Here is a 17,602-nt window from a genome sequence, read left to right on the forward strand (position 1 = left end):
TATATACGCATTGTTGAAAATACGAAAAGAGAAAAACTGTCTTGGACGAAATTATTATTTATATTAGAAATAAAAATGCCCGAATTTGACAGCGCGATTCGGCGTGGTCGATAAGCAACTACCACGAACCACTCCCTTACCGCAAACAGTGTTACATTAACATGGAAAAGTGTTAAAACGTTTCAAACTTATGGGAATAGAGTTATGCGAATCCTTAGCCAACGACAATAATAAACAACCTATAGTACTTAAGTATGTCATATATTACTCATATTCGTTATTCGTGTCGACTCGCACACCGTTGCAGCTTTCAAATTTAACGACTAAAAAATATAACACAATATTATCGCGACTTTGAACACTAATTTCTTCGGTAAACGGACGTTTAATTTTTTTCTCACATCCCACTTCTGTAAGACGAGATGCAGCATGACGATCTTGTGCTATCGACGATATTATGTAAAACTATTTTTGAATTTTAGGTATTTGTCATCTGTACGCGCGGTTAGTGATAAGTTATTTTTCATCCGTGAATTGCGGACCTCAATGACCGAACGGTGCATGACATATTATCATATATTATACCATGGTACCACGGCATATCATAATAGGGACTGCGCACGTATTTATAATACTATATTCTCTCGGTGGTTTCCTGAGTATCGCTATATGAGGATCAGTCTACTATAGACGAACGCCCTTGAACGGTTAGCCGTACGCCAGATACGCGTGTACCTATATACTTTACATATATAGAGTTTATATACGTTTAAACGCGATCACGGTGTGTAAGTATGTATAATATCTAAGTATACCGACTACCACGACGACAACGACGACGACGATGACGACGACTCGAGCGATAACATCGCCAAACGACTCGTATAAATATAATATTATATAATTTATACTACCCCTTTGACCCGGCGGCGTCGGTCATCGTGTGCGCGCACGCACACAGACATATATATATATATATATATATACATAGGCGGTCGGATTATTATTTACAAGCGGTCTCAAGTTTATTTTTTTGTTTCGTGACGTGGATCGCACAATAATATTATATTATATATTACATAAATATACCTATACGAACGAAGTTATGATAATATTACGCGCGTAATATCGTATACACATAATAATAATAATATGCGTATATATTATTATAATATAAAGCCAGTGCGTGTGTGTGTGTGAAATGGACTTAACTGACCATCGCCGTAGTGGTGCATATATACTTACGTGTATAATAATATATATTATTTTATATGGTCACCAACTAACGAGTGATTTTTATTATTACTGTTGTTGTAGCCGTCGCTGTTTTATTCCTTTGCGTCCGTGCCCCGGATAGAATATTTTAATAAAATATATAATAATATATAATATTATAATATAATATCTACACAGGACCAATCTGCCGCCTCCAGCGCGCACTGCAATGTATAATAGGTATATTATATTATGATAAACAATAATAAACGGTTGCCGCCGCGATGTGGTTATCGCATCGCTGTTATTACCAACGAACAAATCGGTCGCGCCGCGGACAACGACCGGACACGACAAAGAGCTATGTGCCTATGTGTATATAAATAAGTACAACGGACCCAACCCATGGTATTTATATATTACATATATAATACATATATAGTGATATACATAATATACGTACGTAGCATTTTTATGATGGCCGATCCCCATAGTGTGCGTGAGGAGAATATGCGCTGAAACTCGCATCATGGCCATGCAGATGGTGGTTGCACGTCGCGACTGAGACGCCATCCACTCGTGGGCCGTGGCATAGGAAGTTATTGGGTTAAGTGATGATGAAGATGATACGCGTGAGGATAAAAATATATCGAATATGACGCGCATATAGAAACCATCCATCGCGGAAACGAAGGATTTTTTATACATACCAATATAATGATTTATTCAACTGATTATATCATTTGAAAAAATGAGCTGTCGAAACTAGTTTCGATCAATATCGGATCGGGCAGTGACAGTATGGCATAGGTGTAAGCATATTTAGGCACCCATGCATATTGCATACTGCAACATAAGCCCATAACTGTAAATTTGGTGTAGGTATACGTAATAGAATTTTACGAATAAATCATGTAGTTTAACGCGTGTTCGTTACCACAATCCGTCGGCGCGACGCCGAAAAACGGAATACCAGAATATTTATTATTTCCAAAAAATTACCCGACACGGACAACATATATACGATCCACCGTGTACGCATGATGACGTAAACATGCGGAGAAGACAACAAAATATTTCACATACTAAACCTATAGATCTTTCTATGCGTGACCTTGAAATGCGTGTGTGCTGACTGCTGCTAAGACGCTAAGAGTCGCAGCTTAGATATACATACTTATATATTATGCGAGTACACGGTATCCATATACGATATTGTAATAAACTTGTAACGTATTATAACAACACGCGGTGGTGGATAACCCGAAATTATCTCGTGATTCGTACGGCTGCTGTCTAGACGTCATCGGCACGAATATGTATACGACGGTCGTATTATTATTATACATCTACTGCTTTCGAAAAATATTCCGCCATACTTTGATCTGATGTATTTGGTAATTCGATGGGTAGTGGGTACACTTTAATATGATAATACTGACTGATTCATCATCACCTATAGCCGGAACCGGTGGCACTATGGCTGTATTTACATGAGTATGAGATTTGGTCAGTATATTATTATTATTATTTATTTGTTTTCATTTAAAATAGAAATGTAACATACATGTAAATTATTACAATATTTATACTTAATTATTTAATGTAATTGGCATTATATATAAATTATTGTCTCCGTAAGCTAGGCTTATATAGGTGTATTATATAGTTTCATTTTATGAAGTAGAAAGCCTTTAGGAAAAGATTTTCCAAAATTTACATTTTAAACAGAACCTCAAACAAGAATTTTGAGATTCACGGTAGAAATTGAAGTTTTTTCCTAATTTCGAGCGAATATTAGTGTGAGCCATATATAACGTACTTTAAATAATATTATGTATTGATTTGCCGGAATTTCATGATGATTACGATGATACTTATATTATAATATAGGTAATTCTCATCCGCGAGTCCGAAAATATTAAACTTGACGCGATTGACACAATTTCCAAGACGTATATTATGCAAATTCGATCAGAATCACGCATTATGGCGCACAATACCAGCTGAAGCAGCAACAGCCGATCAGTGTACGAGTGGAGTTTTCGTTACAAAGATACGATCTATATTATACCTTCGAACATAATTTTATATTTATATAGCGCCCGTAAGTTTCTAGCTTCATTATACGATAGTGCTATAGCATGCTGTCTATAGGTATGTTTCGAATGTACCTATTATAAACGTCACCGTCGCCGTTGTCGTGAATGTGTGTGTGTCTATTTACTCCGAGCGCCCTCCCATCATGCACTGCGCGCATCTCCCGGCAAAGATTATACCGTATATATATTAGTAAATAGTATAATATTAAGGATGTATATATATATATATATATGTGTGTGTGTGTGTGTATAACGGTCGTTGGTCGTATAATAATAATAATAATTCGTTCTCTTTTGTTTTGGCTGTTTGCCATTAAAAATTATCGGACGTTTAAATCCCGCACATTAGTCCGTCGGGTTTATCCGCGCAGCTGCAGTATACGCCGCGACGCATACACCGCACGGCGCTTTGATCCACGCGCATAATGCGAGCGACGTGTGAATTGCGTACGCTGTACAAACGATACATATTATAATATGTACACGAATACGTATCATATATATATATTATATATATACTGTGTATACCTATATTCAAATATGATATGTACTTATACACTTATACAATATACATGTAGAACGTTGCGGGTATGTAGTATTGTGGAGGCATATACGGCACGTCCTCACGAAATATAATAAAGACGTCGCGACTGATACGGAAAAACAAATTATCATTTCGTGAGTGTTACATACAACGCAAAACCATTACGCGCCGGTTGGTAGCCGGCCAAAAACAAAAACAGAAAAAATCAAAAACCTATACTTATAGTACCTACGCTTATATAGGTTTTATAGTGCGGTACGCAACGGATTTCAACGACACTCTCGGGGACAGTTTTTTTACACTCCGTGCAAGCACACAATAAAACATCATTTTCCACGCGCACTGCACACTGAATATTATATATTTATATACACTGCACTCGCACACATATTTGTGGAATGAAAACGTATTGCCAACAGCCACTGTGTATACTTATACACGGATACTACGTTGGGGGATACGACTTAACCACGGTGACGATACGGACGTCCAACGCGATCGGCCGAATCTCCTATACATCACCCGCACCCACCAAATCTACAGTCCAAAGTCATATTTTATTCAAGGTCTCGGTGGTGTGTACATATCCGCCATGATAATACTATGCGCATATACACCCCTGGATGTGGATTGCTTTTTGGCTGACATATATATATATATATTATGCAGAGTCGTGGAAGGGTATATGCGTGCTCGTAGGATAACCATACGTGCAGTATAGCGTCCAAATCATGTCCGCACAGACTTTTTTACATTTCATAAATGTTTCACAACAATATGATATAATAACAATAATACTAGCTACAGCTGATTTCGAAGCGGAAGACAATAATAAAAGCACTGCACAATGTATACAGTAATATTAAATATTATATGATATGAGGTCCGCCGGAGACCGACGTGCGGGCAGTCACGGCAAAGGATTACACAACAACGAAAAACAGGGTCGGCTGACATATTATATATATTATTATACGCGCGTCGCGTATAGTTGTTCCGATTATTAGATCAGATTTATTTCCTACCACTGCCGAGAGATGTGAGCGCGTATCGGAAACCATGAGTGGCCGAGCTATCGCCGAGGGGGTGAAAAAAAACCGCTTGTGCCGGCGAACACTGCAATATGTGCAATAATGATAACAAATGGGCACGTCCCCGGCATCTGTATTCTTTTATTAAAAAGTTACGGCGATTTTCTTTTCGACCCGTCCAATACATCACGTACACGCGGCGCGCGCGGGTTCACGACGAAGACGGTTTTTATTGTCAATTAAACCCGAAAACGCATACATCGTGGAGGTGGGGCGATTTGGTTTAACCGGGTTATACTGCACATATTGTGTATGATATACGCGTGATCTTAAAGCAGTAGAAAATGTAAAAACCTTTACCTATAACATTTAATACAAATGCGTATGATCAGTCATATTATGATCTAACATTAATATTTTCTTTGGCTGTGAACCAATTACATAATATGTATATTTTACAATTTATAAAAGTGATTTAATAATTGAAGCCAGATGAATAAATGAAGGAAATTATAAAAGTACGCCAATGACGGTAAAATAACGAGACTTTGAAAAAAGTTAAACATCAAGAAAGGATGGATAACCTAAGAAGAGCTTAAAAAAGTAGTCTTACGAGAACATATTTAATGATAGAATATGAAATGGAATATGAAGACAAATACCTAACTTCCTCGGGTTGAAAAGAGAGCGGGAAGAATTAAAATAAAGATGGAGAGAATTTTCGAGACAAGCTTGATTGAGTTTTTTAAGAATAAAAAGTTAAACAGTTGACTTCGAGGATATAAAAATATATAAGCCTGAACGAATACATTTCGTGTTAATAAATTACTACACATGTCACATTTCAACTATTCACATCTTCAAATGTTTAAACTTTAAAGCTTATAAAATTGTACAGTCTCAAGAATAACATATTATTATATCACCACAGAATGCATTTATTTTGACGAGTTTGATAAGATATATATGTATATAAAGCAGAAATGATTTCACACGAACACGAAATGGAAATTGGAAATTTGGAAATTTGCGATGGAAAAAAAATACCAAAATAATATTTTCCAGAAATCGCAAACTTATGTAATCATACATGCGTATTATAATAATAATTATTTGACGAAAGATTTTCACTCGGTTGATTGTATTAATATCTTTGGGAAAAAAAATTTCTTCGGAGACAAAAAACGACGCCAAAATCAATAGGAAAATGACGATTTTGTTTCATGTGACCGGTTCACGTACATGTATTACATATTACGTTCTATATAGCCAGGTATCTATTATATTTAGGTGGCGTGACATGTAGGTACTTTGTGCGTGTATATGGACTTAATAATACATGAATTATATGCACCAACCTATAATTTCGGCTATTATTCTAGCTGCACGGCATGCAATAGATTAAAACGTATTTAACAAACCTAATTATTATTTTTGCGTGTTAAAATATTTTATTCGCCTAATTCTGTAATAACAAACTTAAAATTTGGCATTTTAATCAATTTCATCATTCGACGACATTTTACGATTGAAGTTTAAAAAACACGTTTGCATCTAGCGCCATATGCGGTGAGACATCATATAGGCTACTTAAACGATACATACAAATTACATAATATATAGGAATAATATTATATTATGTATAATCGATACGATAAAATAAAGCGCTCAAACGAACAGTCCCCAGCAAAAATGAGTTCATAAAACCTAATGACTCGTTCCGATATTACCCAAGTCATATCCCAACCAATTCGCATTTTTCCACGGTAACCATACAACCTAAGGTGGTGTAGTGGTGTGCGTGTGACTGTGTGAGTATTTGTGTATATTTTACCTATAAATATATTATTGTATATAGGTACACAACAATGTAATCGTTAACTTAATATGTATACTTTTCTTATTTACAGACATATTTAAATACATGAACAAAGATGGAACGTGAGAAAGAGAGAGAGATCAATTTCGTATATAAATATCGATTTATAAGTAAGACCGTATCAAGTAAAATAAATTATTCTGGCACGACAAATAAACGGAAATAATCTTCGATCGATACAGAGTTCGCATTATACTCCGCAATAACCAAATGACTCTATGGTATGTTATTTATGCTTTGGATTACCATAAACTTTCGTGCAGTGTAAAAAAATGAAAATAAAACATTGGGGAGTTTTATCCTTTTAATATTATGTAATATAATATATTCCATTGAGTGGCTGTTTGCTTAAACAATATTATACGCGCGCGTCTTTTGAAATCAATGTAGCTATTATATTATTATTTGTAGATCGTGAAAAGTCACTTTTACTTGATTATTATTACACGTTAATCCTCAAACGATTACAACATAATAATAATAATATATGGGCACATAAATATAATATAACTATTGCCATATAACAACACGACTCTCGAATTGAAGACCGTTGTTTGCGGCCATTATTTAAAACTCATTTTTACTTTATAATATGTGCAAATCGCGTTTTGTCTGCTGCCGTATTATAATATACTTTATTATTACTACTCTGTGCACTGCGGGTGTATGTAATATACATAATACATCCTATACGTAATTATAATATATATATTTATATTATAATGGTGGCGCGCCACTCGACATCGGGAGGAAATTATATTGATAACACAATGAACGAAGAGATCTGACTTGTCATTCGGACACGATTCTTCTTTTTTATAAAGGATTCTTTTTGTGCGTCGTCATTTTATTGTGTCGACCATTTCATACAGAAACGCACCTTTCACCGAACAATCAGTGAGATATTACCGGGAATTGTCAAAGTCTAAGAAAATTCAATCAGATTTCTGAGCTTTTTTCAACATTTCATCAAGCCATAAACGCGCGTCCTCACATCGTGTACATAGCTCGAGGTAAACAAACTGTCATTTCACTCGATGTTTTTTAAAGACTTGGTTTTATTAAAACGTAAAATTGAAAAATATTGCGTACCTCTGCAGTGAAAACTATAGTTTCTGGCACTTGAGCACAAACCCATCCCGTTTTATATGTATCATTATTTAGAGTTATATAATGTTAAAAAAAAAAAATAATAGTAATTACTACTCGTATTTATATTTTCAATATTATATTATACAAACTAATATAATAGTTCAAACAACTTTATACTTCAATAGAGTCTTATATTTTTGCGTTGTAAAAATCAAATGTTATTAAAAGATGATTACGATTATGATGTTCGTCGAAAGGTGAGTATAAAAATAAATAAATAAAAAGTACGTGTTTGAATACGTGCAAATGAAGAGTCAGTCAACCAATAGAATGTTGGATTTGTAGTGGGATAAGATAAAATTGAAATTGAAATTAATTTATTAACTATTATTGTATTATTATTTATTATATACACCACACAATATTTACGAGTAAAATCTTTCAGTAAAAGAATAAAATCTCTTTTATAACCTTATTTTTTTCAAAAACTATGTTTAAGATTTGATATAACACTTACCTCTCTGAGTGCATAAACAACTATATACCAATAATCAAATTCATAAGAGGTCCTTGCAATAATCAAGCAAGTTCATATTATCTTGAAATAGTTCAAAATTTAAGAGTAATTTAAGCTTATAAATAATTTTCAAGATTCTTTATCCCGTTTATCACCATAGAAAATAATTATCGACGAAATGTATCATAACCATAGACGTATATTATGTCTATGTTCATAACTTGGAAGAAAATAAACTGATTTATAATAATATGGTTATTGTTCAAATATAAAGGTATTTATTCCATGAAATCGTTTTCATGGAAAAGTATTCGGAAAATATATTGTTACGAGTGTGTAATGCTCCCAGGGTACCTTCTTCCGTAGAGAATAGTTTTATTTCAATAATAAGTCATAGTACATCACCGTCACAGTTTAGAATATACTTAAAAATTTTAAACGTTTGTACCTACCTACTTGTTAGTTGTTTCGACGGTTGTATAGTTGTTAGGCTTAAAATCGTAGAACTCTGACGACGTATTCATAGTCATTCATCGAGTCGGTTGACTTTGTGTGTTCGACAAACGATTTCATGTTTGTTTGGTGTAAATGTTTAAGAAAACCGTCGAAATCGACCGACCGGCTAACTCCGCGAGAAGACGACGATGCCGACGATGTGCGAGATCGCTATTTGGCATTTGCATCGCCTATAAGTTTTATATTCTGTCACTATATCTTATACGAATTCCAAACGTTTTCACAGTCAGATTTACTCTGCGGATATTGTGCGCTGCAGCTATGCACACAATTTCGACGGCATTCAGGGGCGCTGATATACGCGTATACTATTATACGAGATTATTCGTATATTCATAATATACCTTCGTATATAATGCACTGTGGCACGCGCATTCCTTCGGCATGAAAACACGAGGTCAGTATTTACATATAATATACAATATAAATTCGCGTACCTACATGTATCGTACACGCATGTATACGGCACTGCGACGATCCTTTTAAGTCGTCTCCGTAGGTATATTCTGCCGAGAGACCTCGTCCCGAAACCGATCTGGACGAAGGCGACCGTCGGATGTCCTGGAGGTATACGCGCAGCTTGCAGGATAAACGAGCAACGCGTGCGTTTCACAATATAGGTACGTTTCAAAACGTTTGATATCATCAGCTGATGCTGCATACACATTACACATATTATTATTATATTACCAATGTGTACGCACACGTCATATATACTGGTTAGCATTATATACAGGAATTATTTATGTATTTATGCCTATATTGAGTATAATTATATATACAACTTACTATAGCGACGTACGAGTACGATACATATATAACTTACTATAATTATTATTGTTTATTAGAAAGCTACTGTGCGTGATAATAACGTGATATTATATAATAATATGTTCCCTGCAGGCTGCAGTATACCTAGTGCCTACACAGGATCTATGATACGTATTGTCATCGTGCTATAGTACGAGTATTAATGTAGGTAATATTATATTCACACGATTACAAAATATCGTCAATCCATAATAGTATAATAACTTATCGTATTAGGTATTTATGCATACTTTATACGCACGACCTACTGAACCCTTCCTGTGAATAATCTCTTATAATAATAGTAATAATAAAATCTGAGCCTTGTAAATTACAAGTTGTAATATACATATATTAGGTGAAAAAAATTAGAAGTCCCAATAATTCTCGTTAATATATAGTAATAAAGTTGCCGAAAATAGAATCATCGATTTAGTTATACCCAATACCCAATCTAAAGGTATACAAGGTAATAGATAGAACTGACTTTTGGAATAAATTTTGTTCAAATTAATATTTTTTATTTATTAATATTTTTTTTTCATTAAGTGACCCTAGCATTACATGCATAATACATTTTTTTATGTTTTATTTTTTAGTGCTGAAAATAAAAAAATAAATTTTATAAAAAAAAAAATTGGATAAATTCAAAATAGCCTATTTGTGAATTTGATTATAAGAACAGTTTTGATGGTAAAAAGATTTATCTAAGTCAAGTAGTTTATTTTTTTAGAATTTTATTTAAATTCATTATATTATTTTTGGTTAAATTAATTTGGAACGCAATAAATTTTTAAAAAATGTAATATTTGAGAATTTGCTGACATAAATATATTTCTTAAATTATTTACTTATCATTTAATATTAACAATTTTTGTCATACGATGAATTAGCAAATATTTTTCTTTTTTTAAGAAAGTCATAGAAATGCCGATATAAACATTCAGTGAAAATTTCAAGTATCTGCGGTCATTTGTTTTAGACTTTTAGAGTTACAACAAAATAAGAAAATCACTAAATGTGAAATCCAGTGAAAATCCAATGTTGTAAAAATTTAAATTTCAAAAGCTCATAAAAATTTAATTTGAATTTTCGGTGGACTTTTTATTTGTGATAAAGATTGACAAACTTGTAAGGAATTTTGTATTCAATTTTCAAATCTCAGATTTAAAAAGAAAATTTTTTATGAATTGCTAGCTTAAAATAATTTGTGAATTTTCACGATTTTTACATAATATGTTGTCAAAACTCAAACTTTGAACGCTTAAAAAAAAAATTGTGACTATGCATTTCTTTTATTTTTCAACTGCTATTGTAAAAACAGGCAAGTGGATGTCGCTCTGCTGTACATTAGGTGGTGGGGTGTACCTCTGACTAGGGTAGGTTAGATTTGAATGCAATGATAGGTATCATTGTATACGAAAAACGATTCTGAACGGAGATGATTTGTCAGTCTAGGATATATTATAGATTATTAAAAATTTTCAAATCTTTGATTTAAAAAGAAAATATTGTATAAATTGTATAAGCTTTTCTGCCTAACAAATAAATTTTTATCGATATTAATGTTAAAAAAACTATTAATGATCGAAAATTTCAAATGCCTATGAATAGTTCAACTTAAGTCGAAATATTTGAAAATTGCATGGTGGATAGAATATATACTTATATAAACATTCGGTGAAAATGTCATGTATCTATGGTTATTCGTTTTAAAGTTACATCAAAAACCATTTTTCCCTTAATTTTTAGTTTGTTTTTCTCGACTATTTAGAAAAGTATTAAAAATTTTTTACTTTTGACCCCCCAAGACCCAAAGTACCAACTAGATTCACTTTCTGATCGAACGAGGTACTGAAGTAAAAAATCAAAGCATTTTTACTGCCCCAAAACGTGATGACAGACACAAAAAATAAAAATAATAAAAACACACATCATGGTAAAATCAATACATTCATCGCTCCACTCAGAATCTAAAAGAAAAATATTAAGATACGCAAAACTTATTACAACAATGAATGAATATGATAAAATATTTGATAGAAAATTATCTGACAATCATATATCAATAATATTTCATTTTATTTGTATGTCTCCATAAATTCTAAAATATTTTTCAGAATTTCCGAAATGCGAAACAAAAACATTTTTTGATAGAAAAAATGATTTTAAAAAAACTGAAAATTGAACTGTAAACATGATTCAAAATTTAAATCCAAATTTTTAATTTGCAGCCTTGACTTGTAAATTGTGATACAAAAACCGCGTGCATTAAATATTATCGCATTAAAATATTTTAATAATTTAATAATTTATATAAAGACTTGCCTGTAAATTATAAAGTGTACTGTGGTAGGTATAATTATTCGTTCACCTTATTATAACAGCTGTTCATTTAATATTATTCTATAATTTCTAACAAATGTCATCATTTAGATGGAGAGTAAAGATAGTAACAATTCTGATTAGGTATATTGTATTAATAATGTATATATATATATATATATATAGTCAAATATATATGGCTGGATCAGGAATTGATATTAATTCATTCGGCCATGCAAAACCATGCAGTTGTGACCTTTTTACCATTGAAAAACGTTTAGTCACGATGATGGACCCTCTGTTGTATACTCGTAAACACGCCACGCTTTTTAAATCGATCCCATTAAAATCCATTAGGTACGAAAAAACACAAAGTACCTACAAACCTTTTTAGATTTTTAACGGTGTTTATCGATTCGTTTTTATTAAACGTGTTTTATAAATTTATGACATTCACTGACAGCGTTCAACACACGCTGCAACTACTGCTATTTTACTATATTTTGTCATTATATACCTACTTAATATTATAAATTATAATACATCACCATAGTGTACCACTGTATATAGCATATATTTACAATATCCATATTAATTATCAGTTAAAACGTGGTAATTATAATATAATATCTAACGTATCGTATCGCTTCAAATGAGTATTATAGTGCTCTATGAACACATCTTTGCCATCACAACATTTGATTCATATAAATACATAGATGAACACGCAAACATTTAGAAAAGCAATTTTAAACATTGGCGTGTGACTAATTTGTTTTCACATTCTATCTGCGAATTGCGATGCCTAACATTATTTATTTGTGTTTAATAAGACAATCGGTCAGAAATCCGAGGGTTAAAGTGTTCTTATTATACAGTGTTTTTTGATTTACTTCCCCTTGAAATCAACGACGATAGTATGTTTATATAACGAATTATATAAGTATCAAGTGTAGCAAACAATGCATTACAAACAAAAATTTAGCAACACGTGAATTGCATGATCCCCTATAATAACACTATTAGAAAGGTATATATTTTTATATTAGGTACATTATTATAAATTATAATAATATACTCATTATTGTGTATTAATTGTCGGCATGTGTATCGTGTAAAAACATTTAAACATTTATCCGTCAGATAAATCGTTATTGACAGTTGCATTTTAATTAAATTCAATTAAACAAATGCACGCATTATACTTATGCAAATATTTTTTACACACATATAACCGTTCAAGCAGGGAAAAATAAAAAACAAACAAACCAACGAAAAATGGTACTTAATTTCACTGTATATTTTACACGCGTGTTTTCCCGGCTCGGAAATAATCACACTGCAGCATGCTTGCCTGATCGAATATTGTGTTGAAAAAAAGTTCACTGTAAACAACAATAAAAAAAAATCATGTATTTCAATTCGAGTACTTTGTGTACGACTGCCATCTCCGCCTAGGAAATGGAAAACAAAATAATACGCATCGGATACAAGGACACATATTGTAAACATAACATATTAATATATATTTATATAAATTATAATTTTAATGTATAAAATGTACAGTAAATGGATGAAAATCCTATTTGTAATTTTATTGAAAAACAAATGTCGAATGTCGATGTATATAAGTACATTGAAAACGTGCGTAATATCATTGTATTTTATATTTCATAAAACTATTTAAAGCTTTACAAAATATTTAATTTTTGTGATAAAAATAAAAAATTGATATCGTACATTCTGTGCTCGAGATTTTTCATCTGCAACTTATTATATAAATAATATTGTACTATACACACACTTAAAATTTTATAATAAAAATAATAGTATTATTACTAGTTACTACACATAATAATTTATGACTCAATATGGTACGCACCGTAACATTTTTGTTTAATAATATGATTATTACCTCTTTACTCATCAATAGGAAATCTAATTCGCATCGGTTCTAGATAAAACTCATACTATTATTATGCAAATATGTGTATAAAAATAATATTAAAAACATATGTATGTATTTTTATATTTATTTCTTACTTATAAACATGAAATTTTCACATGAAATGTTTCACGCTCAGAACCCTAATCATAAGATGTTGTTAATTATTGTGTGTCGACGTGTATAATATAATAATATATACAATAAACCTACGTATCTATGATATGCATTTCGCGGTGCAATGGTGGGTGTGGTGATCGTTGAAGAGGGTAGAGGTCGAGCGCAGGGAATAGTTTCAAAGCATGTTCGGACGTCGAACCAGTTGGAAAAAATCATATTGCAAAACTGCAACCAGTTCACACCAAATCTTTTCAGGAACATTATTGTTTTTGTAAAATTAATTAATGTATAATTTATAATTCAATTTTTTCAATGAAAATAATCCTTGATGTCAAATGGTATTTAAGAGTAGGTTGTCTGTAAAATATAAATAAATTATTAGGTATTGAATCTAAATTTAAAAAAAATCATCAAACATCGATAATACTTATACAATATCAAATAGGTAATATGATATAAAAGGATAACTATAGGTGTTATTATATTTTTATGGCTATAATATATAGTATGCGCAGTTCTTTAAAGACTAAAAGGTCATGTAGAAGGAGGTTTTTTATTATTTGCACTGTACCCAAAAAGAGTAATAATGCCATAGTAATACTAAAATTATAATTTATAACATTCTTTAATATTTGTAGATCTTAGAATCATTTAGTTAAATTATTTGTAAAGACAAATAAGGAAAAAATCGAAATAAGGGTATACTAAAATCTATATGAATATTGAGGATATTACTCCTTAAAAATATTTTAACAAAAATATAAAATAGATTAAATATTGAATCCATATAATAAGTAATTTTATGTTCAGTCAAAATCACCAAATTACAAGTGTCAGTTTTTTAATATAAATTATTATCATTTTCGAAAACTTTATCTTCTAATTTTCATGGAGTTATTTAACCGATGACCTATTAATTATAGTATTAATATTAAATAGAAAATTATCTGTTTCAATTTACAAGAAAAAAGTTTGATTCTCGTTAAAAAAAAAAAAAAGTTGATATCTTAACTGGATACACTGATTTAGTTTAAATAATTTAAATACCTAATTAAAAGTAATGCTATATTCCTTTAGTAAGTACACGATACTTAACAATTTACAAAATCAAATTTGAATAAATTCATTGTTGAAGAATAAAGTGGTTTGGGGAGATGGGTATAAGCATGGTAGTCAGTATATCCTGAATAATATCATCTATTTGGTGCGATTATTTTAAATGATTATAAGTTCATTGGAGTCGAAACCAATGTATAAATATATTTCCAGTATGTAAACCGTGGTGAGTCCTAGGACAGTTGATTTTAAATTATTATAGCTAACGCGATACCATTATACAACCAGAAACCAGGTTAGATATTATGCCGTATAAATTAAACTCTCTTTCTCTGTTGTTTTTATATAAACTAGAAAACTGTAAAAATAATTATTATTACGTGCATTTTTCTGTTGTATCTATTATTATGATTTATGAATTATGTACATTTCATGTGAAAAAAAATCGTTTAAAAACTGAAGAACACTACGATACGGCACAAGCGATGATTTACACCGTCTCAATTGAATAAATTCTGTCCACAAAACGCTAAACTATCATCCGAATAGTCGTTTTTCATTAGCGTACGTAGTTATAATAACTATATTATGCGAAATCCTACGAAACGCGTGATTATGGTCTAGCCATATATTATTTGTACATCGTTTCTTAGAATCGAGGCACAGCCACTAGAATTAAAATCGCATCTGACGCGTTCATTGATTTTTGATGAATCGTCAAAAATGCGTTCACATGTACGCGTATTTAGGTTAAACACGTCGAACGAGTGAACGACAGCGTCGAATCGGCGCCGTACAACCAACTGTATATATTTTCCATCACCTAAAGCCTATTACACTATTACTTATCAGGTATATCATATAGGTATTCTCGAGTCGTGTGATTAGTTTGAATAAAGAGAATAACCACCCACACACGCGCGCGCGAGGGGCACTTACAGCTATGACGCGTACACACATATAGAATATACATAATATATTATACCTATATATATATATATATATTTCCATTGGGTTTTGAATTCGTACTTAGTTAACGAGACATTCATCTACATAGTTCGGTGACGTTGGCGGCTCGCGAGAGTTGTGGCCGCAATGATGTATATGATTTGATATTATGTAATAAGTAGGTATATAATGACGTTATGTGGCATATATCCGCGTGGAGCGGATCTGCTAATCACCTGGAGCCGCTGGGTGGCAACCCCGTTTGCGGCGGATATAATATATAATATACGTCGTCGTCGTCGTCTGAAACATGACAAATTACAAATAAATGTGCAGAGACGGAGAATAGGAATAATGGGAAAGAGAAAAAAACACAATACAAACATCGCAGAGCAATATACCGGGGCGGTCGACGAATGATGAAAACTTATAGCTTGTATATAATAATATAATAAAAATATATAATAATATAAAGAAACCATTAATCTGCTCGGGGCATCTCTCGCGACATCTGTGTTTTGAGGACATTTCGACAAAAAGTAAAATAATACTCGGTTACATTAGTAACAACTAACAAATAACAATAATGACGAATGGAGAAGAATGGAATATATAAAAAATAATAATAAATATATATATATCGTATTAAAAAAATATCAAGAACCCATTGTGCACGCACACTGGTCTTGGTGGGGAATTAAACAGTTACACAATTCGTAAATCGTCAAGACGTGGGGTACGACGATATACGATGGTGGTGGTGCGGCGAAACTGGTCCCCGTTTGTGTATTATTGTATGATTATTACTATTATTATTATTCTTTTGCGAGGTACAATAACGAATATTATCGCGTTATCGGCACCGGTAGATCTCGGACGAGTGACGACTACCGTACCGTGCGCGTTGTGTTTATTTTGTGCACGGCCGTTGCTCAAGAGCACTTACAAAATATTTTCCGAGCAGCTGCCGTCGCACGACAAAAATTCACGTAGTCGGGTGGTGAACAGATTAAAATACCCTTCAGGTAAGCCCTGCATAACATATTATTGGGTATACATATTGTGGAGGATGCCCATACGTCGTCGTCATAAGTTGTTCTCTCCGCCGTTTGCCTTGCGCGCGTTTTCTGTAGCAATGCTGCGGGTGGGTTATCGTATATGCGTGCGTTCATCGAATAATAATAAGTGATATGGTACAACAGCAGGATATATAGAAGCGGATAGATGGGTAGATGTAAGTATTATACGACGTATATGGGTGGGTTAAGGCACGAAGCCAGAGCAGCTACAATGCAGAAAAGGGTAGTCATCGTCGAGTAATCGCGTTCTGCGGTGGTACGACACCATTGTACCCACCTGTTGGTGCGCAAAATCGAAACCGGCGGACGAGATATTATTATTATTACATTATTATTTTCGTACCTACGACTATTATTATAATGCGCGGCCATTCTTCGTATTTTTTCAACTTCAGATTTCTTTATAATATTATATAGCATTTT

This window comes from Diuraphis noxia, unplaced genomic scaffold (genome assembly GCF_037042655.1).
Source record: "Diuraphis noxia isolate RWA-SAM2 unplaced genomic scaffold, SU_Dnox_SAM2 contig0005, whole genome shotgun sequence".
Classification (NCBI taxonomy): domain Eukaryota; kingdom Metazoa; phylum Arthropoda; class Insecta; order Hemiptera; family Aphididae; genus Diuraphis; species Diuraphis noxia.